Genomic DNA, 26,920 nt, shown 5'->3' with positions numbered 1-26,920 from the left:
ACTTTCTTGTTCCACATAGTTTGTGCAATTCAAGGAGAAACAAGGAGAGTGCGCATGCAGAGATAAAAAGCCAGAAAAGATGAGCAATCATTTCTCAAGATGGAGATGGGCATTTGGAGTCCAAGAGAACATTATTCAGTGCAAGAAATATCTTGCCAGTGGTTTTTATGGGTTTCTTGAGTCCAAGATAAGCAAGAATCCGTGCTGGGAGCAAATGAAGGGCTGTCATATCGATTTGGGGGAATCAACAGGAGAAAGGTTCACACCAGGCAGTTCAGGAATATTAGCAGTTGGAGGCAGGGGTATGTGGAAAGGATAGCTCCTCCCCTGTATCTGGCAACCTGGTTGCATCTCTCTGACAACAGAGTTACCCTACAACTGTCCAAACTAACAGGTTTAGCAATGGTACAAATACCCAAAAACAACCTCCTATGTTTGGCTTTGGAAAGCAGATGAGGGGGGTGGAAGAGAAGGCAGGTAGAGAAGATTTACCTTCCTAATTATGCTTTGCTTAAAAATAATATTAAAATTAGCCTTACTTCCCTGAACACACGTCAACTCAGAAACAAATAATGCATTAGGAAAGGATGAATTGAGATTTTTAAAAATTTATTAATGATAATCCATAAATCAGGTAATCAACCCAGAGATAATTAATGCATTATATATCATGTAATGTACATAAGAGTTCTTTATGGGGCAGCCAGGTGGCACAGTGGATAGAACACTGAGACAGGAAGACCTGAGTTCAAATCCAGTCTCAGATAATTGCTTGTTGTTTGACTGTGGACAAGTCACTTAACCCTGCTTACCTCACTTTCCTCATCTATAAAATGAGCTGGAGAAGGAAATGGCAAACTATGCTAGTATCTTTGTCAAGAAAACCCCAGTGGGGTCACAAAGAGTCTGGAATTACTGAACAACAAAAACATATTTCTTTAGGATAAAATACAAAGTCCTCTCTCTTTAGCACTTAAAGTCCTTTACCCTCTTATCTTTCTGAACTTATTTCTTGTCGTACAACTAAACTGACTTTCTTGTTGTATGCCCAATATGAGAGTGCATCTCCCACTTGTGCATTTTTGAACTGAGTCATGCCTAGAGGACACTTTCTCCTCTCATTCACCTCTTTGAATACTGAGCTCCTTTTAAGGATCAGCTCAAGTACTACATCCTATTTCTCTCAGTTGTTAGTAATTTGTACCACATTCACACACACATTTGTTGTTGTTCAGTCATTTCAGTCCTGCCTGACTGTTCGTGACCTCACTTGGGGTTCTCTTGGCAAAGATACTGGAGTGGTTTGCCATTTCCTTCTCTAATACATATATATTTATATACACACACATATATCTATATCTATATATTATATAGATATATATATATATGGAGAAAGGGAGAAGGGGAAGAAAAGGGAGAGGGAGAGGGGGACGAACAAGAAGAGGGAGAAGGAGAGGGATAGGAACAGGGCAGGGAGAGGGAGGGGGGAGGAACAGAGGAAGGGAGTGGGAAAAAAAGAGTTACAAGGACCCAGAGAGGGAAAGGGAGGGAGAAACAATATATATTTAGAGAGAGAGACATTAGATAGATAGGTAGATGGAAAGATAGATAGATAGATAGATGGATAGATAGATAGATAGATAGATAGATAGATAGATAGATAGATAGATAGATAGATAGATAGATAGATAGATAGATAGATAGATAGATACACATGCTGGCATCCAACCCCCAGGAGTATGTAAGCTCCTTGATGGCAGAATTTATTTTATTCTTGCCTTTGTTTTGCCAGGGTTAGCACAGTGCCTTGCACATGATAGATGTTTAATTAATTCTTGCTGAATTGAATTGAACCCCATCGATTACCAAATCAACTGGTCAGACTTTTAAGTATCATACTTGATTGACAAAGCCAAAGGTTTCCATGTGGGAAATGGTAGGAAGCCTTCATACAACTTTACACACTGTATTGCTCTTCACCTAAACTAACAAGTGGCTTGCAGAAGGTAAACCATTGACTCTTTTTTGTTGTTTTGTAGACAAATGGCCCTGGCCATGGTGAATAACATGCAATTATCAAATTAAAACAGGATGTTGTGCCCCCTTCACCCTAAGTACCAGGGATGTTGTTGTGGCTAATGACTTTTTTACCTGCTGAGCATAAGTACTGAATAATCTACATGGACATGTAATTACTGGGGAATCATATGATACTTACTAATAAGCTCTCAGGAAGGTAAGCACTGATGAAAATCAACAGGTAGCTATCAGGGCTGAAGGAACCAGAGACTGGGAAGATGTAAAGTGGCTAGAAGTTTAATTCCTATCTCGGATCTAATTAGAAAGTTTTCTTAAGTTCAAGGATATTCACTGAAGTTGTTGAGAGAAGAGAGGGAGGGAGGAAAGAAGAGAGAGGGGGAGAGAGAGAGAGAGAGAGAGAGAGAGAGAGAGAGAGAGAGAGAGAGAGAGAGAGAGAGAGAGAGATCACAATCCTGGTTTCAAAGTCAAGCAGAGAGAACAAATACAGAAACATAATATATGAAGCCTTTCCTGACCCATTCAGTTGATGGTGCTTCACACCTCCTCACTCTCCCCCATAGCACATGAAAGTTACATTGATTGATTTTGCATACATGGCATCCCCAAAGTCATGGTGCAGTTTTAAGCTATCAGAGTGCCCAGATATAGCAGGTGGTTAATAGATGCTTGTTAATTGATATACCAGAAAGAGAATTAGGCTAAGAGTAAGGCAACATGGCTTCCCATCTGGACCTTGTTCCTTCTTATTTTTCCAGTTCTCTTTACTTCATGTTCTCCTCACACTCTATGTTCCACCCATTGTAGGCTATTCCTCATTCTGCTCATATGATGTGCTATGTCCTATATGAAGTCCTGTAGACTTTGTATTGTCTGTCCACCATGCCTGGAATGAACTCACTCTTCACTTCCACCTCTTAGAATCCCTGGTTTCTTTCTTGACGCAAGTCAATCACCACCATATTTATAAAACCTTCCTTGGTCCCACCTACCTACCCACAGTTACAACAAATGTAGCCTCTCCAAAAACCACTGTGAGTTCACTCCATATCTACTTGTTTACATGTCTTAGCCAAGAGAATATAAGCTCTTTGATTAGGGGAGGAGAAGACTGCTTTACTTCTGTCTTCTTATTCCTGGCATTTAGCACAGTACCTGCCACACATGTGGCTCAATACATGTGTGTTGATTGCTTCTTGACTGCTTTGGAAAATCTAAAGGTTTTTACTTCAATTTAATTAACAAACATCAACCAACACCTTATATAGATAAGGCCCTAGTTTGTACTATAGTGGGTTATGAAGATAAAAAGCAACACAATTCCAGCATTCAATGAGCTTGTTACAATCTAATTGTGGAGACAAGATACATAAATGGACGATACGGGATGGACTGCTGTAAGTGTAAATGAGAGGTCAAAAAATGTAATGAGAAAATTGAGGCAGAAAAAAAATCATTTTCAGCTGTGAGGGGGCTCAGAGAAAGCTTTATGGGGAAGTAACACCTGAGTTGGTCTTTGTAGAATAGCAAGTGTTTCAATAAACAGGAATAGAAATAGAGGCAGTTTATTCTTGGAATGAGAAATAAAATGGGGAAGAGCACAGGGTAGGGCAATCCCTCTTAGCCATCTCTAAGGTAGTAATTCCTGTGAAGAAGGGGTCAGTCATCTCTGCCTTCCAATGAACACCCTGAGGGAGAGACAGAAAGCAGCATATGCCAGGCAGGTCAAACTTTCACCACCAACATTTTGATTGGAAGACAGACTGTATAACAAAATTTAGTATGAGAAAAGGCTGGAAATACAGATTGGAGTCAGACAGTGAAAGGACTTGAATATCAAGATGAGGTATTTTTCATTTGTTTGGTACAGTGAAGAGACACTAAAATTTTAGAATAGGGGAGTCTTAAAAGAATTATAACAATCTAATTGTATGGTGTCCTGTATATGTCATGAAAAAAAGTTAAGGAAAGTAGTAGAAAAGACTAAACTAGGCATAGAATTTGCATGGTAGGAAAAGTAGAAAAGTGTTCTCATTGTATTTCCCTCTTTTTCCCCTTATTAGTATCTATCTGTCTATCTATGTATCTCTATATGCATATAGATATATAGAAAGATAGAGAAAGCAAGAAAGCAGATATATATATGTGTAGACAGATAGATAGATAGATAGATAGATAGATAGATAGATAGATAGATAGATAGATAGATAGATAGATAGATAGATACAGGGGGGAAAGAGAGAAGAGCATGAAAACAGGTTAATCATGCTGAGGGTAGGGTTGTGGCTAAACATCAGAAAATCAGTGACCAAAGCTGGGGACTTTCAAATGTTTCCAAACGTCGTTCTGAACTTTCACTTATTCCCCCAAAGTTACCTAAAAACTGCCCTGCTCTAAATCCTATAAGCTGAATATTAAGGACTCAAATAGAATGAATCAAACACAAAAATGAGAAGGATGAGAAAAAGAAGAGATGCTTCAAGATATCCCCAATCACAAGGCACTCTGGGTATGCCCTGTCAAGCCTGCTGTCAAGTCTTGTTTCCAATACCTCCCATGTAGGACCTTAGCTAAGTCAATGTGCTGTCTTTAACATATGAAAATGTCTTCTCTGACCCCACCCCCACAGTGTTCCATTTTATTTTCTCTGTTCTAGTGATAAAGTCAGGCCCAGAGTAGTGAGAGAAACTTACCAAGCAAATCAGTCTGGTAGGCTACTAAGTAGAACCTAATCCCTTAGGTTCAAGCCTGTTTCCTAACAACATACTTAGCCCAAGAGTTACATAACCTCTGAATGTGCAAACATCTTTGTGTTCCTAGAAGACTATATGTTTGTATCTTGTAGTAGAGATGAATTTGGGCTGATGGAATTATACTTTCTCACCTGTGTAGTCATATGCAGATACAAATGAACTTAATTGCCCTATATCAAAATTCCAATCCTTGACCCTAGTTTAAGAAGTTGTATAATCTAGCCAGATAAGATAGCAATCCATAGACTTGCTATGGTATTTGGACATGGACATTCAAAAATAAAGGCAAATCTGTGAATACTTAATGGAAATAAGAATTATTTTTAAAATAAATTCTCCATAATGTATTTGTACACATATTTTGAAATATAACATTTTTAAAAACTTTAAATTTCACTAGGCAGAACCCATCTAATGCAGATAATTAATTAAATTAGTTTATTAAATGAGTAAGAAATTATTCTACATGATTTTTAATCATCATAAAGTCATAAACCTAGAAGCCTTGGATGGTTTAAATATTCATCTTTCTAGAGGTAAGGGTGGGCCAGATCACCTTCAGATACTCCTCCAAGCTCTGTGGTTCTGTGATGGTGGGAAATTTATCCTACCCATGTGTATTTTATGTATCAAAAGTTTCTCTGGGAAGCTTCTGGGATTGTGTTCAAAGATCCAGTCACTCTCATAGTGTCCTTTCTCCCTCAATGGTGAACCTGGGCAAGTTTATGCAGATATGCCCCCTTGAGAGACAGGTACATATTCCATTCAAATCAGCAATATTTATTGAATTCCTCCCAAGTACAAGGCATTGTTCTTTAATTCATAGCAGAGGCAGTGGTATCTGGAAATTATTGTTGCAATATCTTAACAAAAATTATAGGAAGTATAAGACCTTTGGGTAGTACATGTGAATTTAAGAAAAAAAGAAAATAATTTTCTTTGAATTATCATTAAAGCACATTAGCCCTGGTAGTAGCAGTGTCACCTTCCCAGACCTCTTATCCTGTTTCTTACCCAGCCCTCAGAACCACTATTAGAGAAAGCAACGCCTGTGAAGAAGAGGTCAGCTATACCCAACTGCCAACTAACTTCCACCCACAGGGCAGGAAATTCAGCCCAGCTGAAGTAGCAACGCACCATGAGGGTGAGAGAGGAGGCAGGCAGCATCTGCTAGGACATGTCAGACCACTAGAACCATCTCTTCTCTGATCCTGAGATAGAGAACACAAGTCTCTGAAGCCAAGAGCTTTCAGAGTAGCACTCCTTCCAGCCCAGTGTCCTCAACCATTACCCTGGGAAACCTGTGAAGATGCAGCCTGGTTCCTGTAGGCACTGCAGCCACAACTACTGAAGTCTTAAAGTTCTTAACCTAAAGTCCTTGGCACTCTCACATGATTCAGCATCAGAAATTCATATGATTTTATCAGTGGAAATGACATTAAAGAAAGGGTATTACCATCTACTTTGTCATTATACCCAAAGAACCATGAGAACTTTTCAAATTACATGTAGCTGAAAGTTTTAATGTGTGTTTTCTCCCCCATTAGAATGTGAGCAGCTTGAAAGCAGGGACTGTCTTACTTTCTATTTATATCCCGTGCAATTAATTGGCACAGAGCTTTGCACAAGGCAATCTCTTAATAAACTTTCATTCATTCATTTACTCATTCATTCATTTAGTGAAGTGCCAATTATAACACTTTCTTAGTGTTTTCTCTTTTCTTTTTGATTGGGTGAAGGAGGAAGTAACTTTTCCTCTTAGATTTTCTGGGCAGAATTTCTGTTTCTTGTTGGTCATCTTCTACTTTTCTGATTCTTCTGATACTTCTCTGGTCCACTGTACAATTTCAAAAGTTAAGAATTGCGCTTGAGAACTCTCCCCAAATGGATGGAATTAGCACTTAGGTTAACATCTGTTCATTTTTGAATTTTTGTGGAATAGAATTGCCTGCATTTTAAATATTGCTCAGTTGTTTGGTACAGATATTGTTAACTTTTGAGATGGTCGTATCTCAGATATACAAGTTTCATTTAAAAAACTTTATTTTAGTCATTCAGGATGTATTATATTTTCTTTTCCAAATTTGTCACCCTTCTTAATTTTACTGTTTCTCCATTTCATGGTGAAACTAGAAGGGTGTATGGGCTCTGCTTAGTTTGTGAGCTTTACAATTTTATCAAACTTCTTAAGGTCCCAGATCCTGATTCCATGGTTTTTATGCTAGTCTAAATAAAATTCCTTGCACTCTACTCATGTTATGAAATAGGGAGATATTATTCACTCTTCTCATTTTACTAAGAAAGAAATTGAGGCACAAAGTAATGAGACACGCCTACCAAGCAAAGCAATCTTTTAGACTCCTGAGAACTTACAAGCTCTCTAAAATCAAGTTTATATTTCCTAACGAGATTCTTAGCCCAAGGGTGTACAGTCTAAATGTGCAAGTAACCAGAAAACCTAAAAGAATTTCTCCAATGCTCTGCATCTCAACACAAAGGGATTAGGGATAGCGCTCCACCCCTAGTGAAGGACCAAGTTTCATTCTGAATCCTACACAAACCCTTGAGCTTTCCAATAACTATTAAACATCTACAAATTGACATGTCACTAGTGTCATTACCCACCTACATAACCTCAATTTCTTCTCAGGCACCTACAATCTCCTTTTGTAAAATGTGAAGTGTCCTCTGTTGTGGACCAGTGTATTACCAAATCTGAGTTTAAATTTCACTCAAGCTGTATCTTCTTTTTCCCAGCCCCTTTCTCCTTCAGTCACCAAAAAGGTAAGCTATGGCATCCCTATCAGCCAGATGGGCAACCACCCACAGAAAAGCTGGCCTCTCTTACAGGTCTCCCAAGTTTTCCTACAAGCATGCTTTCAAAGCCTCTCTATATGACAATGTATAGAGAAAATCAGGAATTAGAGAGATGGAAAAGGAGGAGGGAGAGGGAAAGGGAGGGTCATGTTTCCTTTTGTCATCCTGTCTTTTCTCCTCTTCCCTCCTATTTTCACCTCAAGATGGGGGAACAAAAACCAAAAGTCTTGGCTCTCTGTCCCTTCTGCATTCACAGCTTAATTGTGGCAGTAGCAGGCCCTAGAGCAGTGCACTGTCAGCAGAGGGGATCCACTGAGCCACCACTCCAAATGTCACCAATGTGCTCACAGAGAAGATCCCTGTAAGACATCTGTGGCTTTGCTTCCTCCGTAGAGGTTTTTGTTCTGTCATGTGGAGACATATGAATTGTTATTCATTTGCTCTTTCATTTCCATGTCAGTGGAAATTATGGAGGAATTGCTGGCATACTGTACAGTTTCAAAAGTTATGATCCCTGTACACATTAGAGAAAAAAAGAGGCAAGAAAATTTTGCAAAGTAGGTGTTGGGCAAGACACTGCAAGATGGTAAAGGGGGAAAGTAAGGAACTGGTCCTTCCTAATGAATGGAATCTGTTAGAAGATAGAGACTGCTAGGCCTCAACACAAGCCCTTTTTCAGACTCTAGAGGCTTTGCTGAAGGTAAGTCTAGGTGAGAAGATAGATGAGTAGGAGCAGGAGGTGCTGACTTAATTCAGGCTGCTCCCTGCCATGTCTGTGACCTTCAGAAAATCATCTACTTTTTCTGGTCCCAATTTTCTCCAATTGTGAAATGAGGACAAAGTGACTTCCCTGCCTCCTGGGAGAAGGGAAAGAATTGACTGACATATACAGAGATGAAAGACAGTGAGTGTGAAAAGGCAAAGAGCCATACTACGCCCACTAGCATGGAAAAGTTTTCTTGCTCATCCATAAGCAATCGTCACACTTTAAAAAATATTAATTCCTGTTATAATCCCACATATCACCAACTGTGGGGCATAAATCCATGTTTAAATTGCAACAACTTCATAAAATGAAAAGCATTTAAAATTTCCTTTTGTCAATAAACCTGGCAATAGAAATACCAATTTGAACAGAAAATCCTCCATACCCCTCCCCAGTTTGAGGTGAATTGACTCTAGATGAATGCTCTTTTTATCTTTAATGTAAATTGTTTTTCTTCTGTGGCAGCACTGGCTCCCTTCATTTCTCCCCTCACTCCTCGCTGCTTCTCCCCAACCCACAGACATACCCCATTCCTATTGTCTCTCCTCCAACCTGTGAAAAAAAAATCTTTCTTTCTCATGGATGCTTTTTGGTTCGAAACCTAGTTCTTGGTAAGTTAGACTCATTTCTGCTGCAATTATTATAGTACATCCTGTTATGAAACTAATACAAAACCATGTTGAGGATGGTGGGAAGACAACCTGTATATAGATAGCAGTCAGGCAAATACAGCAGCCCAGGGATAGTTACTTGAGGGAATTGGAATTAGGATGTAGGAATCTTGAATTGAGGTTTAATTCTGTCTCCACTAGATTCTCCAGATTTGACATTCATAAACTAACCCAATGTTAAGGTCTGATCATAAATAAAGATCAAATAGCATTAAAAATCAGACTATTAGAAACAGCTACTTCTATTCAGGAACTCCCTATCTCACCCCCAGTTTCCCTGGCTTCTTTCAGCTCCCAGATAAAATCACATCTTCTACAGAAAGCCTTTCCTCTTTCCCTTTAATTCTAATATTTTCTCTGTTAATTATTTGAAATTTATTCTGTATATTGCTTTTTGTAAATAGTTACTTGTACCTCCATTAAACTATAAGCTTCTTGAGGTCAGTGATTGCCTTTTGCCTTTCTTTGTATCTTAGGGATAGGTACAGTTTCTTGTGATGGACGATCAATCTCTCAACAAGCAACAAAGAATCAGTGCAGCTTTGTCCTCCTTTTTGTAGTCTCTAGTCAAGGTAACACATATTTGTTGAGTGATTATGCTGTCTACCACTGTGTAAATGCTGGGGATCCATGTGCAGTATATGACCCATTCCTTTGCGGAGCTAATGAGGATGGCCCAAAGCTGAGGATTTCACATGTTTTTCAATGCTCAGTGCCTCTTCTCTCATATGAGTTATGTGAAGCATCACAAGACTAACCTATGTAAAGAGTGAGAAACTATAATACTACCACCTGAGGAACCTAAGGGTAGAAATTGCAAACGATGGGTATACAGAATACTTAAAGGTTCGCTTTTGTCCAATTTGAGAGATGAAGCTTTGTTCTTAATACTTAGCTCCAACTTCCTAGGCTTCACTCCCTAGGCTGGCAAAGCTATTTCTTTCCACCCCTTGTCCCCGCCAGTTATCTAGTTACCACTCACCACATTCAGGCAGAAACTGCTCTTTCTGGCACTAGCTTACAGCCTGAGATGGTTATTCCCTCTTCTCTGATTCCAAGGGCCAGAAATCTTCCTGCATCATTTTTCTCCCTAGGCATCCAGCCTAAGTAATATCCACAAACTGCTTTCTCCATCTTCCTCACTGAATAATGCGAAACTCTTTATTTGCTTCTTTTCCCCTTTCCTGTCCTATTCCTGGTCAATTTTCTTTCTTTCACACATCTCTGTACTCCTTGCAGCCAACTATATCAGCAACAAGTTGTTTTCCTCCCCCTTAAATTTTTTTTCTGTTTCTTGTTGATCCATTTCTGGCTTTTCCCAAATTAATGTTTGCAAGTATACACATGTATATTCAATATTCTTAAGAAAGCTCTCTTCTTTTTAAAACACATAGCCCACATGTAATTGAGAATGGATGCTATTTGTCACAGAAAGACAAGACTAATGCACAAGAAACAATTAGAGAAATGGCCAAGTGAGATAAAGTACCTAAAGCACTTAAAATTCTTAAAACACTCTGTAAGTGCCAATTATTATTATAATTACTAAGATAACAGTTTAAAATGCTCTATATTCCAGTGTTATATAGTTTCAGAGGAGAAGTACTATAGGAATTTAGAGAGGAGAGAATTTGGTGAAGGCTGTATGGTAGATATAGGACTTAAACTGGATCTTGAAGCATCTATAGATTTAAAGAGGTGGATAGAAGGAATGAAGCTAATGTGAACTGAGAGGCTTCCAGAGGTGAATATGCAGCGTGTGTGTGGGACAGTTAAAAAAAAACCTGATTAATTGGGGGGCCACAGAGGAAGTGTTTCTTCAATTCATTGGGCTTTTATTCAGTACCTACTATGAGCAAGGCTAAAATAAAACTCTCCAAGTCAGTTTCCCTGGCTTCTTTCAGCTCCCAGATAAAATCATATCTTCTACAGAAAGCCTTTCCTCTTTCCCTTTAATTCTAATATTTTCTCTGTCTTAATTATTTGAAATTTATTCTATATATTGCTTTTTGTAAATAGTTACTTGTACCTCCATTAAACTATAAGCTTCTTGAGGTCAGTGATTGCCTTTTGCCTTTCTTTGTATCCGTAGTATTTAGCACAGTGCCTAGCTCATAATAAATACTCAATGAATGTTTATTGATTGACCGCTTTTTTGCATTTTAATGAGAGAGAGAGGAAGAGGGATATATATACACAAATATGTACAGTATAAGAAAAATGGAAGAAAGGGAGAGCACGGATGACTGGATACTGAGAGATAGAATGGAGTAAGGCTTCATGGCAGAGGAAACACTTGGGTTGAGTCTTCAAGGAAATCAAGGATTCTGAGCAGCCAAGATAAGAAGGTAGTGTATCGTAAGAATGGGTTTGTGTGAATTCAAGAAGGTAAGAAATGAAACACCAAGTTCAGGTCTAAAAGTCCAATTTGGATAAAATATAGAATAAGTAAAGGGGTGGAGTATAATATAGTCACAGAAAAAGAAGTTCAAATCCTCTCTCTGTTACTTCCCACCTGTGTGACTGAGCAAGCCACTTACCTTCATTCAGCATTGGGTTTCCTTATCTGTAAAATGGGGATAAAAATAGCCCCTACCTCACAGAGTTATTATGAGGACCAAATGAGATAGCAATAATTAAAGTACTTCACAAAACTTAAGGTGCTGTATAAATATTTTTTTTTACTTTTATTATTATCCTCATTATTAAGTAGTTATAGAAAGCCTTAAATATCAGGCTAAGGAGTTTGTATTTTATCCTATGGGAAATGGACAAAACTTTCAGTAATTTAAAAGGAGAATGACATAGAAAGAACTCACTTTAAGAAATATTATTTTAATAGTGATATAGGATTCAGAAAAAAAAACAGAAGAAATTAAAAACTAGGAGACTAAGAAGAAAGGCATTATGATACTCCAGGAAAAAGAGGATAAAGAGAAGGTATGTTATAGGTGGTAGCTAGGTGTCTTGGTGGATAGAGTCCTGGGTCTGGAGTCAAGAAGACTTAAGTTCATATCTAACCTCAGACACTTGCTAGCTATTTGACTCTGGGCAAGTCCCTTAACCTGTTTGCCTTCTCTGCTATGGAAGGAAATGAAAAATCATTCTAATACCTTTGCCAAGAAAATCCCATGGAAAGTATAGTCCATGGGGCCATAAAGAGCTGGACGTGACTAAACAGCAACAGTGCAGGTGGTCTCTATTTTCTCTGTTAAGTTGTAGAAGAAAATATTTGCTGAAAAGATGGGAAGATAGATGAAGCACTGATGAGGGAATAATCAGAGAAGTTTTAGAATAGCCATTGAACAAAATGTACTATAGAATAAAAGTTTTTCCATACATGAGTAAGGGCCCAAGTGAGGTCTGATCACTTGCATTTGTAATAGGTCCCCATTAGTAGGATGGGGTAGCTTCTTCTAACAACATCAGGGGCATGAGCCAGGAAGGCAGATAGTAGGGATGACTCAGAGTTGAACACTGGAATTGAATGAATGGAAGCAAGACAAGGAGTAAAAAAGGAAGAAATTAAACTTAGTTGAACTGGACAAATAGAGGGTCAGAACACTTTGAAGAGAGAACTGAAGGCCAGAGCTAAAGTAATAAACTGAGAGAAAAGTGATGAATAGGAGGACTGGCGATTGTAGCAGGGATCAAGAGTAGGTATAGAAGTTAGAAAAGGGGAGAGATGTAAGGGCAGAAGATTGTGATCATAAAGGGGAAATCAAAAAGATACCACAGGTGTCCTGACAATTTTACAATTGATGTTGAGTCAAAAAATCCAATGCAATTTTGCCCATATTAAGAGAGATGATGGATATCACAATGAAGGTCACAGTCCCACTGACCTTCCTTCATGTCTGGAGTATTAGTTCACTTCTAAGCAGTACACTTTAGGGTGGTCATTTAGAAGCTGGAAAACATCCAGAGACTGGCAAACAGAATGGTGGAAAGCTTCAAGATCATTCCATAGGAACATCAGTCAGTACTAATGGGAATGTAAAAACCTGCAGAAAAAAAAGCTGGTAGTGATCTTCCAAGTATTTGAAGGTTGATCACATCAAAGTATTTAAATGTCTATCATCCTCTTTTCAGGCTGTTAGGAGGGGCAGTGGATGGAGCACTGGGCTTGTACTCAGGAAGATTCATCTTCATGAGTTCAAATCCAACCTCAGATACTGACTAGTGTGGTGACCCTGGACAAGTCACTTAACCCTGTTTGCCTTAGTTCTTCATTTTTAAAATGAAGTAGAGAAGGAAATGGCATACCACTCCACTATTGTTGCCAACGAAACCCCAAAAAGGGGGTCATAGAGTCAAACACAACTTAAATGATGAAATGACAGTGTCCTCTTTTCCCTAAAGAGGAATTAGATTTTTTTAAAATTCCCAGAAGGTAAACTAAGGGAAATGGATAAGATACACAAAGAGACAAATTTAGGCTTGAAGTAAGGACAGAATATCCTGACAATCATACTTCTCTGAAAGTAGAGCGTGATGCTTTGGGAGTTAAAGGTTGTCTTTCTTTTCAGGCAGAGGCTGGATGACCATTTGTTGGATATGTTGGAAGGGAATTATTGCAAAAATATGAGTGAGAGTTTATTACATCTGAGGTTTCTTTCAGACTTGAGATTATGTGATTATATAATGGAGTAAGATGGTGGCAGAAAGGATGGAGTGAAGACGTATTTAGGAGAAAGACTCAATAATACTTGGTGTTTAATAGAAGTGAAGAAGAAGGAAGGAGTCAAGATCTTGGTGTCCCAAGACTTCCTAACTAAAGTGAAAAAATAGTACTGGAATGGTCTCCAAATGGTAAAGTGGGAAGGGGTTACAGTCAACAGAGGAAGTGGAGTGGAATAAACTTGCAGAGAGCTGCAGTGTCTTATCAGTTCCATGACTCCCATGACCTAGCACTGGAACCCCAGGAGCTGAACAGAAGAGATCCACTCTATATTCTGATTTTAGGAAGCACTTTGTTCGTATATTTTTAGGAAAGTAAGGAAAAGTTGGCAGGAAAGGGAGGTTAAGAGAAAAGAAGAAAAAAATCAATCCAACTACTTCTCAGCTCCCAGGAAACATGGAACTCATTAAAAGCTGAAAGGTCTTAACTTGATTCCAGAGGGCAGATTATGAAATATGCCTCCCTCTTTTGAGTAGAGAGGTGCCAAACTATGGGTACAGATTATTTCATGCACAGTCAAAAGTTTTCACCGTGTTAATATTTTTCTTTGCTGTTTTCTTTGTTAAAATGAAGGACTCAGCAGGAATGGTTGTATATGCAGATGTGACTCTGATGTAAAAAAGTGTCATTAACAAAATTTGGTTTTGTAACTACTCACTCTAAAAATAAAGCCAAGACAAACTTTCTTTCTTTTTACGTATCTTTCTTCCTTCCTTCCTTCCTTCCTTCTTTCTTTCTTTCTTTCTTTCTTTCTTTGTTTCCTCAAAGATATTGGTATAAAACAAAAAATTCAATGTAAATGATTAATAATAATAGCTAACATGTACATCGCTGACTTATTATTTGTTAGCATAGAGAACTTTCAGATGAGTAGGCTCTGTCTACCAAGACAATCAAGCACCTTCTCTGCCCTTATAAAGTTGCCTCGAGCATTGAAAGGGTAAGTGACTGGCTCAGGGTCTCACAGCCAGTGTGTCTCAGAGGCAGGATTTGATCCCTGGTCTCCCTTCTTTATCTACTATGTCATGCTGCCACTCAATAGCTGACATAGTATATATAATATATTTAAATATATATGATAATATATATGTATATATGTATGTACATATTGATCCTAAAACAACCCTATGAGGTAGACGGGACAAGACTTTCCATGCTCATCTTAAAGTTTTGTAAACTAGAGAACTGATCATTTAAATATTTGCTCAAGGTCACCTATCTAATAAATGGCAGAGCAAATCTTGCTTCAAATTCAATGCTTCTTCCATTATATCACATTGATTCTCTTTATTATAAACAAGAGTTACCAGAAGAACCCTTCCCCATAGCCTGTCTCCATTGGTTTGGGTATGTTTACTTCTTGAGGGAAGCGGGAAGAGCAGGATACATCCTGAAGGCCCTTTCTAATACCTAGATGCCATGTTAGGGGACAGAATATAGCTTCTGTGTTTTGTTGCATTGTTCAAACTCTCAATTAAAATCTACAAATAATGAAGAGCCTTTCAATGTCTCTCTGGCTAACCATCACAATCTCCGAGGACAAACGACATACCACCTGTCACCACAAGGGAAAAAAAAGGAATTCATTGCTGATTCTTGTGTCAAACAAGCTGCAGAAAGCTGTGCCACACTCAGATGTGCTATAGCATTCCCTCTCCTAGAATAATTAGATTTCGGTGTGCTATAATACCCTTGCCCTCATGAGCTCTCAGTGACATTGGGGATGGAGAACCCCCAATTCATCATCCCCTCCCCAAAGCCCAGAAAAGATTACCTGACTGAGTGGACTTGCTTGGGTGATCAAGTCCAATGTTCTGGGGCCATTCTTCTTGCTTAAGGGGAACATTTATTCAGAGCAGAACTATTAATTAAAACTCTCTGATGCTAATTTTACCGCCAACTTAGAAGATTTTTACTACATTTATTTTCCAGGTAATTGCTGATTATACAGGAGTTCAAATGGATGTCTTTTTTAGATGGTGTAATAGATCAGAATTATAATGGTTGGATTCAATCCCTTCTTTAAATGGTCCCCTCTCATTCTGAAATCTACAGGTACTTCCTGACTTCAATTACGCTGCGATCTCTGACAGTGTCTTCTATCTGAATTTGTCAGACTTTTAATCTTTGATTCTTTCTTTATGACTGCATCTCTCCCCTCCTCTCCTCTTCTCTCCTCTCTCTCTCCCCCTCTCAATTCCCCTGTCCTTCTTCTCCCACAAGCATGCCCATCTTGAAATGGAGAATGCAAGTCTAAACTTTGTATCCTTTCCTGACATACCTCTACTCCAGCTCCATTTGTACCTGAGGAAAGAAAGAAAGAAAGAAGAAGGAGGAAAAGGAGGAGGAGGAGAAGAAGAAAAGAAGAAGAAGAAGAAGAAGAAGAAGAAGAAGAAGAAAGAAGAAGGAAGAAGGAAGAAGAAGAAGAAGAAGAAGAAGGAAGAAGAAGAAGAAGGAAGAAGAAGAAGAAGGAAGAAGAAGAAGAAGAAGAAGAAGGAAGAAGAAGAAGAAGAAGAAGAAGAAGAAGGAAGAAGAAGAAGAAGAAGAAGGAAGAAGAAGAAGAAGAAGAAGGAAGAAGAAGAAGAAGGAAGAAGAAGAAGAAGAAGAAGAAGAAGGAAGAAGAAGAAGAAGAAGAAGAAGGAAGAAGAAGAAGAAGAAGAAGAAAAGCTAGGTTGATTGGAAAGAAAAAAATCCCTCTGAATTTGAAGCATGTTTTGACTCAAGGAGGAAAATGGCAACAAAAGAAACAAAATTGCTTTCTACGGAAAAAACAATCTCTTTTAGGGGATAGGAAAATAATTTGTCACTTTTCATGCAGTTTGAAGGGTTTCCTTTTCTACCACCACACTCCTTACTAATGCTTACTAGTACATGGGGTGTTCAAGCAGGATTAGCACTTCTATTGTGAGGACTTGCCAAACATTTTTCAGGGCTGCTCATCCACTTTTGGTGTCTATTTGTCATACAATTCTCACCTGTGACTCCAAGAAGGTGTAGCATGCACATCAGCCACATTCCAGTAAAACCATCTTGGTGGGCAGGTTGAACCAGGTGATTGACAGGCCTCAAACCCCTTGGTGAGTTAGGGGGATGTCTACCCCAGGCAAGTGAAAACTTCCCCCAACAGAATGGGTGGATGGATGAGAATAATTTATTCCAATGGCCATTAAGGCAGCTGAAGCAGGTGCTGTGGGGTGCTTAGAGCTTGGTCAGGACTGAAGATGCCACGGCCATCTACCACATCCCTGACCATCACCAGTCATCTTGACTTTTACTCTGCTACTGGACTTTGATAACTCTGGAAGAAAGAGTGAGACTGATGACTTTGTGCGACTCTGACTCACTTAAATACAATTTATGAACAATTCAAGACATCACCTGTGGTGTCACTGGTCCTCTTGGAAAACGAAGGATGAACAACAACAGTGCTCTCAGCCTTGACATCTGAAAACCCATTTCCTCTCTTTTCTCTCATTTATTTCCCTACTGGGGACTGCAGACCAGATGATGCCATTGTGGAAGGGCAATCAGGCAACTTGCCCAGTAGCCTGGAGAGTAACTGGTACTTTTCCCGGGAGCTAGAAGGTGGAGAAAGAGAAGCATCAAAGGTTTTGGAAATTCAGCCTTATGACTTAGCATCTTGGAGGTTTGCCCATTCTTGTGGGGGACGGTAATCTGATCCTCTTTCCTACCTTTAGCTTTGGTTCTCTTTCCCTGTACTCTGCAGATGAACCCAGTCTAAGAGCTATAGCTAGCCTGCTAGGCTCATAGTAGGAATGAAACAGATGAAGACCCCCTAAAAGGGAATAGAATTGTTGGAGCTATCCAAGGTTGCAGCTGATGTGTGGCAGGGGAGATGAAGGAAAGAGAGTCTCTGCAGGGATTCCAATGTCTTCTAGGGGACAGGCAGTGTGATATAGTGGAAAGAGAAATCAAGAATCAGGTAACTTGGGTTTGAAAATGAGCTTAGTCACTTATTAGCTGTGTAAATGTATAGAAAAAGCATTGAAATTTTTGTCAGAAGGTCTCTGAGAACCAGCCTTTATTCTGCCTCTTCTCATCTCTGTGACTGAGAAATTAATTTTGGCTATTTAGACCTCAGTTTTCTCATCTATATAGTGAAATGACTAGAATATAATTCTAAGGTCCCTTCCCATTTAAGAGTCTGATTCTATCATAATGATTCTCCCAGATCTGCTTTCTCTTCATCAGTAAAGTAGGAATAGAGAGGCTGCTTGATATAGTGAATTCAGAGCTAGTCTCAGCATTAGAAATGGGAAGGGAAAGATGGCAATGAGTATTTATATAGGATCTATATTGTATATTATAGTACTTACATGTGTGATCTAATTTGTCCAAGAAAGACTTGGGTTCAAGTTTTACTTAGCAAGTCACTTAATCTCTCAGTGTAATCCTGCAATATTTAATTTGGATTGTTTTGTGCTTCTTTTCATTTACATCATTGTTATCATTCTGTATATTCTATAGCACTTAGCACAGAGTAGGCACTTAATAAATATTTTTTGATAAATTAATAATATATTATTTACTTCACTGGATTTTTTGGCTCTGCCCTTCCCTTCTTTATGAACTTCTTTTCATAGGAGCTTTTATTAGAGTTTTTAGAAATTAGAGTTTTTGTAAGGGATGGGAGGATCCTAAGAATTTGGAAACAAGCCAAATCCAGATGTTCCAGAAATAGAGCCATATAAATGATTATGAAAAAGAGGTCTCTAAGGTTGAACCCCATCTGTGTGAGCCTAGAATTGCAGTTCTGAACCATGGATTACATTAACATGTACCAAAAATACCAGTAAGGATCTCTATATAATACTTTATTTTATGTTTATTCACCTTGTTTATATGATCCTTTGGAGTATTTATAGGGCATAGATTATCTCTCAACAGCCTGTCAGTCTAACAGCATCGGTTTATTTAACTCTCACCATGAACCTTGTACTGTGGAAAATATTGAAGGAGACAAAGAAACAGGAAATAATGGATTCTGTCTTCAGAGAGCTTATGGACAATTTGGGAAGACAGAGTTCATATACACATCTAAATGACTGAGAACTGTGTCAACAATCATGAATGAAGCAAATACATAGATATGGGCTCAGGAGCATATGTCAAAAGGAAACATTCCAAGGGGATGGGTTCTGAAATGGGTTTCTAAAGAAGGTAAGAAATTGTAGGAAGGGAATACCAGACAGAAGGAAGAGCCCACATGGAAGCAGAGAGAACAGAGCCAGTACATTGCATGAAGAAATCAAATGTATTCAGGGGACGGTAAATAGGACCTCTGTGCAAATAGAGAAGATTCTGCCTTTGCGTGTGACCTCATCTCAATGACCTCATCATTCATCTCAAATGAATAGAAACCAAGAGAATTAAGAACTCTTCTACTCTCAAACTGATATAAAAAAATTCTGTTGGTTTCTGGAATGCCCTGGTCACCACTGGCCCACGTTATGTTTACAATTAACTAAAACATACACTCACATGTGGAAATATGAAACTGTATGATTCAATGAATAAAATCAAATATAGTTTTCCACTTCATTCATAGAAGTATGATATCCTGCCAATTGCCCTGGTCAGATTACATCAAGAATATTTTCTTTGATTTCTGGTACAAGGTTTTAAGGATACATGCAAATGAGATTGACCATAATAAAGCAACCAGATGAAAGGTGTGGTATGCCAAGTATGTCATTTGGAGTATCACTGAAGTGACAAATGATGTTCTCTTATACAAAAGAGAACTGGGTGGGGATAGAGTGGGGTGGAAAAAAGGGCAAGACTCAAAGTCAGAAAGGTCTGAGTTCAAAGTCCTGTCTCTCAATCCAAACTAGGCATATGACCACAGGCAAGTCACTCAACCTTAGGATCCCCAAGCAATAACTGCTGCCCATATGTTTGTTCACATGTGCTATTCCACAATGGGAGTTTTTCACTTTAATGAAATCACTGATCTAGAACAATGAATACTCCACCAAAATCCTTATCTGTTGTTTCATCAGGGTTTAAAGTTTCTTAAAGACTAGCCAGTTACTTGGGTACTCAGGTATATAATTGATTAGGTTCTTAAGTAATTAGTTAATTAGGTACTTAGTTGCATGGGTACTTAAGGAACTGGGTGATTAGTCACTTAGGCACTTAGGTCCACAGACATTAGATATTTAGGTAGTTGTTTAAATACTTAGGGACATTGGCATTTAAATAATTAGACCATTAGGTTGCTTAAATACTTAAGTACTTAGGTGAATAGCCAGGTAATTGGGTAATTAGGTAGATAGTACTTAGGCACTTAAGTGGTTGCATACATAGGTACTTAGTTACACAGGTACTTTGCTAAATATGTTGAACCTGACTGAACTAATTTAAACTAATTAAATTTGTTTGGTTTGAACTGGCTTGAACACAGGTATTTAAGTAATTAGGTGATTAGGCAATTAGATACTTGAATAATTAGATACTTAAGCACTTAGGTAAGTAGATAATAAGGCACTTAAACACAAGTAATTAGGTGATTAGGCATAAAAGTGCTTAGGTATATAGGCATTTAAGTACTTAGGTACACAAGCTCTTACATAATTAGATAAATAGGTACTTGGGTACTTATCTACCTAAATATTTAGCTGGTTAGGTAATCATGTGCTTAAGCACTTATAGACCTGAGCATTTAGACACTAAGGCACTTAGGTAACTAGGAATTAGATTCTTAAGTCATCTTTTAATTAGACCTTACTCTTAAATACAAACTCACTTAGGTAACCAGTCACTTACATACTTAGGCACCAAAATAATTCGTATTCAGGTACATAGGTTTTAAGGTACTTAGACACTTAGGTATATAAGTACTAGACACTTAGCTACTTAGGTAATTGGGTACTTAGGGACCTAAGCATTTAGAAACTTAAGTGTTTGGGTACTTATGTTCTTACGTTAGGGTCAACTGTACTTAAGTACTTAGACTCAAGGGAAATTAAGTACTTAGATGATCATTAATTAAACACTCAGGTACATAGATACTTAGGTATTTAGGTAATTTGGTACTTGGGTACATAGTTTCATATGCATTTAGATATGCTTGTCCTCTGAAATCATTGGTTCACACCCAACTAAGATTGCCTTTATTGAACCTGACTCTTGTCCCTCTTAGCCATGAGGACCATTAAGTTCTTTCCTTTTGCTACAGGTCAAGTATCTTACCCTATGATACAATGGGAAGATCACTCAATTTTCCTCAGTTTCTAAATTCCCTTCACCCTCAGATCCATAGCATCATGGCAAAGGGCTCCTCACATTCTTTTGGATGAGCTAATTACATTAAAATAGACAGTAGTTACTGTATCCTCTAAGCTCTATAAAGCAAACTTATGTTGTATGCTTTTTGTTAATTCCAATCTTAATGTGAAAAAATTAAAATAAAAAATAAAATTAGAATCATGTAGAGTAGGAAAAGAAAAAGTTTGTCTTCCCTGAAAAATACCACTTTTTTCTTTAATTTTTATTGATATCTCTTATTTTTACATCATCTATTTTTCTGAGTATATCCTGTATCCTCATACGAAAGAAACATCTCTTAGAGTGAAAAAAAAAAAAAAGAAAAAGGGAAATTGGTTCAACAAAACTAAACAACATAACAACCACGCATAGCATATGTCAGAACACACAATCTTTGATCTTAGAGAATGAAGGGAACTTCAAGGTCATCTGATCCAATCTCTTAAACAATACATGAGTTCTATGTGAAACATCTCTAACGGGTGGTTATAGAACTACTGATCAAAAAATCTCAAGTGCAGTGGCTAGCTTGGCTCAGGTTAGATGAAGCCTTGGAGGCTGATGACTAGCCCTTGTCTTTGACCTGCTATTGTAGGTTGCCTAGGGTTCAGGTCTGGGAAAACCTGATTTCCTAATAGAGGAGGTAGGCTACTTAATTCTCATATTCATTGACTCAAAATCCCACTCTGGATACTCCAGGAACTATTCTATTTTGGACTCCAGTTTAGAATTTTTCCAAAATTGTAGTGTGAGGGAGAAGGAGTTTAACATAAAAAGGTACCCAAAGATCACTGAATCTTATGAACAGGATAGGTTACTTTATTCCCACTTTTTTAAAATGGTGATTAAACATAAAAGAAGCATGGTGTTCATGAACAGAGCTATTTAAACATAATTCAAAAACTCAAGTAGTTTCAGTCTTTTGGGATGGTAGTATCAAGTCTCATCAAGATATAATTCAGTTTGTCAATTCTGCTAATTAGTCATTTTAAATTCTCCCTCTATATAGGATCATAGATTTAGAGCTAGAGGCCAAGTTCAACCTCATCATTTTACAGATGAGATAATTAAAACACAGATCCCAGACAAAATGGAGATAGTAAATATCTGAGGCCAGATTTGAACTCATGTCTAGACTGTATAAGGTAGTTTAAAGAGGGCAGGATTTAGACTTGGCATTCAAACCTAGGTCTACTAAAATTCACACTTAGCTATTCAATCCAATTTATATTTTTGAAGCTCAGCTTCCTCTTCTGTAAAATGGGGATGATTAATATGTGCACTCCCCAACATACAATATTACTATGAGAAAAGCATTTTGTAAACTAAGTATTATCTAAATGAGAGTTATCATTTCTTCCTTGTCCTCCATTCCCCCCAATTATCTTTCCTTTTTTCTACTTTTATAAATTGTGATCACCAGAGCTATGAAAGCCTCCCATTGTCCCTGCTGAAATTGAAAAGTGTCATAAAGAAAGCTGTCAGGTCACTGACAGACACCTGGTAGGGATATTGAATGCACCGTATGAAGGACGTTAGGTTGATGGCAAGGTAGAGAAGCAGCAGAGACAGCAGCCGGCAGGAGCAGAAGCCCCACATGGGCTAGAGTTTTGTCAGACAGAGAAATGAACAGTATTCTTAGAAGCTTAGGCAGCTCAGGGAGAAATCACTCATGTGCCAACTGGCTCCTGCATAAATTGTTTTCTGGACAGGTTGGCCTTTGTTACCTAGCAGGGGATGTGCTGCCACTGAGCCCATTGACCAAGTAGCTGACACTCATTGAGTTTTCAGTGACCCTTAAGCTCCGGAGGAAAGAGATCAGGATCTGAGATAATCATCATTACCATCATTATCTACAAACCTGTATTAAACAATTTGGACATATAATAGAATCTTTTATCTCTCACACTTCATTTAATCTGCACCCCTACCCCCAACTGAACTCACTTACTAACACCTTGCCCCCAAGGAGGCTAATGTGAAGCATCTCTGCATAGTGCTGGCACCTGCAGCCCAAATAAAACTGTACAGGTTCAGTTAATTAATCAATTAATCCATCCACCAATAAGCATTGACTGGGTGCCTGTGGTGTAGTTATTAGAGTGCTGGATTTGGATTAAGGAAAAACTGGATTTGTATCCTCCCTCAAATAGCTGAGTGCAACCTCAAATAGCTGAAGGTACATAATCTCTGTGAGCCTCAGTTTCTTCATCTGCAAGAAGAGGACAGTGATAATAACTTACATGGATGTTAGGAGGATCAAATGAACTAATGTTTGCAAAGGGCTTTGGAAACCTCAAAGAACTATATAAATGGGAGCTTAAATCATATTATTAATAATGCTATTACTACTTGCACAAAACCGTGTTTGGTGTTGTGATCAACATGTAAGATACTTAAAGAATCTATATATGGTCCTAATATATATCCAGATTTAATTTCTTTCATGTACTCCAAACATGCATTGCCAACCACCTGCTGGCCCAAAATAGAACTTATTTATTCATCACCCTCCCGTAATATATCTTTCCTATCTTTTGAGAGCACCATCATCCTTCCAACAACCCAAGTTTGTACCCCGGGAGTCAAGAGACTTTTCTCTCCATCACCTCCCCTATCTAATCAATTTTCAACTGTTGTACATTCTGCTTCCACAACCACACTTGCATGTGTCTTCTTCCTTTCACTAACACAGACTTAAGCCTGGTGGAAATCCTAGACTTTCCATTCACACATTCTTTATCACTTCCCACCTGAACAATGGCAGTTACCTCCTAATTGTTCTTTCCTAGTTTCATTTTCTCTTCTTTAATCTATTCTCCATATACCTACTGAACTGATATTCTTAAAACAGAACTGACCATGTCTTTATTCTACTAACTATCATGCATCTGTTTCCTATGTGATAAAACAGAAAATTATGAGCCTGACATTAAAAACCTTCACACTTTGACTCTCACTTCCATTCCAGTCTTATTTCTGATTATGCCCCTTCAACTTACTCTCCAGTCCCTAAAACTGACCTGAGAGCTATCACTCATGCATAACCTTCTGTCTCCTGGTACCTTGCCTTTGCACAAATGCCCCTACCCACACTTCTGGGATGAACTATTTTTACCCTCAGTTAACAGAATCCCTGTCTTCTGTCAGAGCCCAGCTCAAGTGCTACTTCCAACCTTCAAACCTTTCTTGATCCCCCAAGTTGTTACTGTTCACTTCCTTTTGAAATTGTGTTGTGTTCTTTTCTACATTCTTTGTTCTTACATATCCATTGCCCAAGGGAATAGATATTCCTTTAAGGAAAAAACTACATTTTTTCTTTTTTTTATTTCCCCAGTTCCTAGCACAATGTTACACAAAGTATGTTCTTAACACATATGTGGTGAATTGAAGCGAATGAATATTATTTCAAGGATCTTAACGTCTAAAAGAGTATAGCACCATCATTAACATCATAATCATCATCATGAACAAGTATTTATTAAGCACCTGACTATGAGTTGGGAGTATACGTGGGAGCAAATAGTCGGTGAAGTGAATAGAGCATTGGGTCGGGAGTCAGAAAGACCTGAGTTCAAATTTGACCTCAGACAATAGCTGTGCAAATCTGGGCAACTCATTTCACTCTGTTTGTCTCAGTTTCCTCACCTGTAAAATGAGCTGGAGCAGGAAATGGCAAACCACTTCAAATGTGGTCACCACATGTTAAACACAACTGAAATTAATCAATGATACATGCCAGACATTACTAATTTTCTGGTCTCAAGGAGCTCACATTGTAATGAAGGAGAGAGTGTGCAAACAGGATGTGTACAGGATGCATTCCATGTAAATGGAAGGTACTATCATGGAGAAGGCATTAGCAGTGGAGGAACTGGAGGGGAGGGCTATGAAAGCCCTCTTTGAATAGATAGGATTTTAGCTGAGTTCTGAAGGAGATGAGGGATACCAGAAGGTATAGGCAAGGAAGGAAAGCACTGAAGGCTTTGAAGTCAGCCAGTGAGAATATGCAGAGTTAGTAAATGGAATATCGTGTTCATAGAACAAAAAGGAGGAAAGAAGTCTAAGAAGACTAGAAATGTGGAAAGAGGACAGACTATGAAGGGCTTTAAAAGCCAGAGAGGATTTTATATTTGATCCTGGAGGTAATAGAGTGACACTAAATAAAGTTAATTGAGTAGAGAATGATATGGTCAGATCTGCACTTTAGGAAAATCACTTTGACAGCTGAGTGCAAGATGAACTGGAGTGAGGAGAGACTTGAGGCAAGGAAAGCAGTACAGTACTGTAGTAGAGCAGAACAGATAAACAAACAGAACAGTGAAGTGGCCAAGGGCATGATCCTGTTTATGAATGTAATAGACCTTCTAAGAAAGTGAGATCAGGGTGAGCTGACATGCCAGGGAAGCTTTCATGCAGGAAGTAGGTGGGGACATGCACAGAGAGCCAAATAAGCCTGATATCTGCAATGAGCCTAGGTGCTGTCCTAACAGGGGAAAAAATGCAGTGTTAAAAAGCAGTAGTAAACAAGGTAGAAATAAGTAGCCAACAAGGGTACTTTTTAAATATTTTTTAAATCCACATGTTCAACACAGCTCTAAAGATTTTTATTCTATATTTCATCAAATTATCTTCATTACAATGAAGACTCTAAAACTCCACTGGATGAGGATGTGTAGTGGTATATGATTTTCCAAGCTCACCTGGACAACACAAATGCCTTGCTCTGACTCTTACCAGTGGCCCAAGGCTTATTTGGTATTTCAAAAAGATTATTTATTTTCAAACAAAGACATACTTTATTCTCCTCCCATTCCCCAAATTAGAAAGCAAGAAAAACAAAGGCATCACAAAACATCACAAAAAAACAAAAACATCACAAAATGTATAGTAAAGCAAAACTAATTCTCATATCGGACACGTCCAAAGAAATATGTTTCACTTTCCAAACTTGAGTCCATCAGCCCTCTGTCAGGAGGTGGGTAACCTGGACTCCTCTGGAATTGTGATTGGTCATTGTATTGATCAGTGTTCGTAAGACTATTGGAGTTGATCATTACAATATTGTAATTGTTGCATAATTTTCTCTCCTGCTTCTGCTCACTTCATTGTGCATTAGTTCATACAAGTCTTCTCAAGTTTTTCTAAAACCAAATCCTTCCTTATTTTTTGTAGTACAACAGTGCTTTCATAATACCATAGCTTGTTCAGTCATTCCCCAACTCATGGGCACTCCGCAGTTTTCAATTTTTTTGCCACCACAGACAGAGTAGCTGTAAGCATTTTAGTACATATGCAATGCCCCATAGTTTAAAAATTAATAGGGGATTTATGCACCTGAGTCCATGCACTCAGGTCAGTAGCTGACATGGAAGAAAATTCACAGAAAAGGTTAGTCAAGTTTTAGTCAAGGTGGAGCCAACAGCCTGATTACATCAAGATGGTATTCCTTTATGTCATCTGAGGCACTGTTTTCCTCAGCTTCAGTGGGAGGGAGCGTGGGTACCTAGGCAGTTAGGTTCAACTAAGGGCAAATCCGGAATTACCTCCACTTTAAAAAAAATCTTTTTGGAAAAAAACAAAAAACATGAATTGGTCCAGCTGGTGAAGACAATTCTAAAAGAGAGACATTAGAGGCATGGAATAAGGCACTAGATTGACCTGGCACTTTTTGGGATTGGTTTTAAAAACAAAAACTGGGCAAATCCAGAGTCAAAATAAATAGGAAGCTGCCTCCATCACCTTCCTCCTTCCCCCCATCCCCAAAATCAACTGTTACCAGTGACTCTCTGCCTTCTATCCAGTCTCAGTGCCTGCCATGACCTGAAGGGGGATGGGGAGGGGAAAGGAGATGGAAAGTAGGGGTTGAGATGGGACCAGTCTCAGTGGATTTGCCAATGAAACA

Source organism: Notamacropus eugenii, chromosome 5 (assembly GCF_028372415.1).
Source record: "Notamacropus eugenii isolate mMacEug1 chromosome 5, mMacEug1.pri_v2, whole genome shotgun sequence".
NCBI classification, from domain to species: Eukaryota; Metazoa; Chordata; class Mammalia; order Diprotodontia; family Macropodidae; genus Notamacropus; species Notamacropus eugenii.
The sequence above is the reverse complement of the archived record's forward strand: the minus strand, read 5'-3'. Positions refer to the sequence as shown.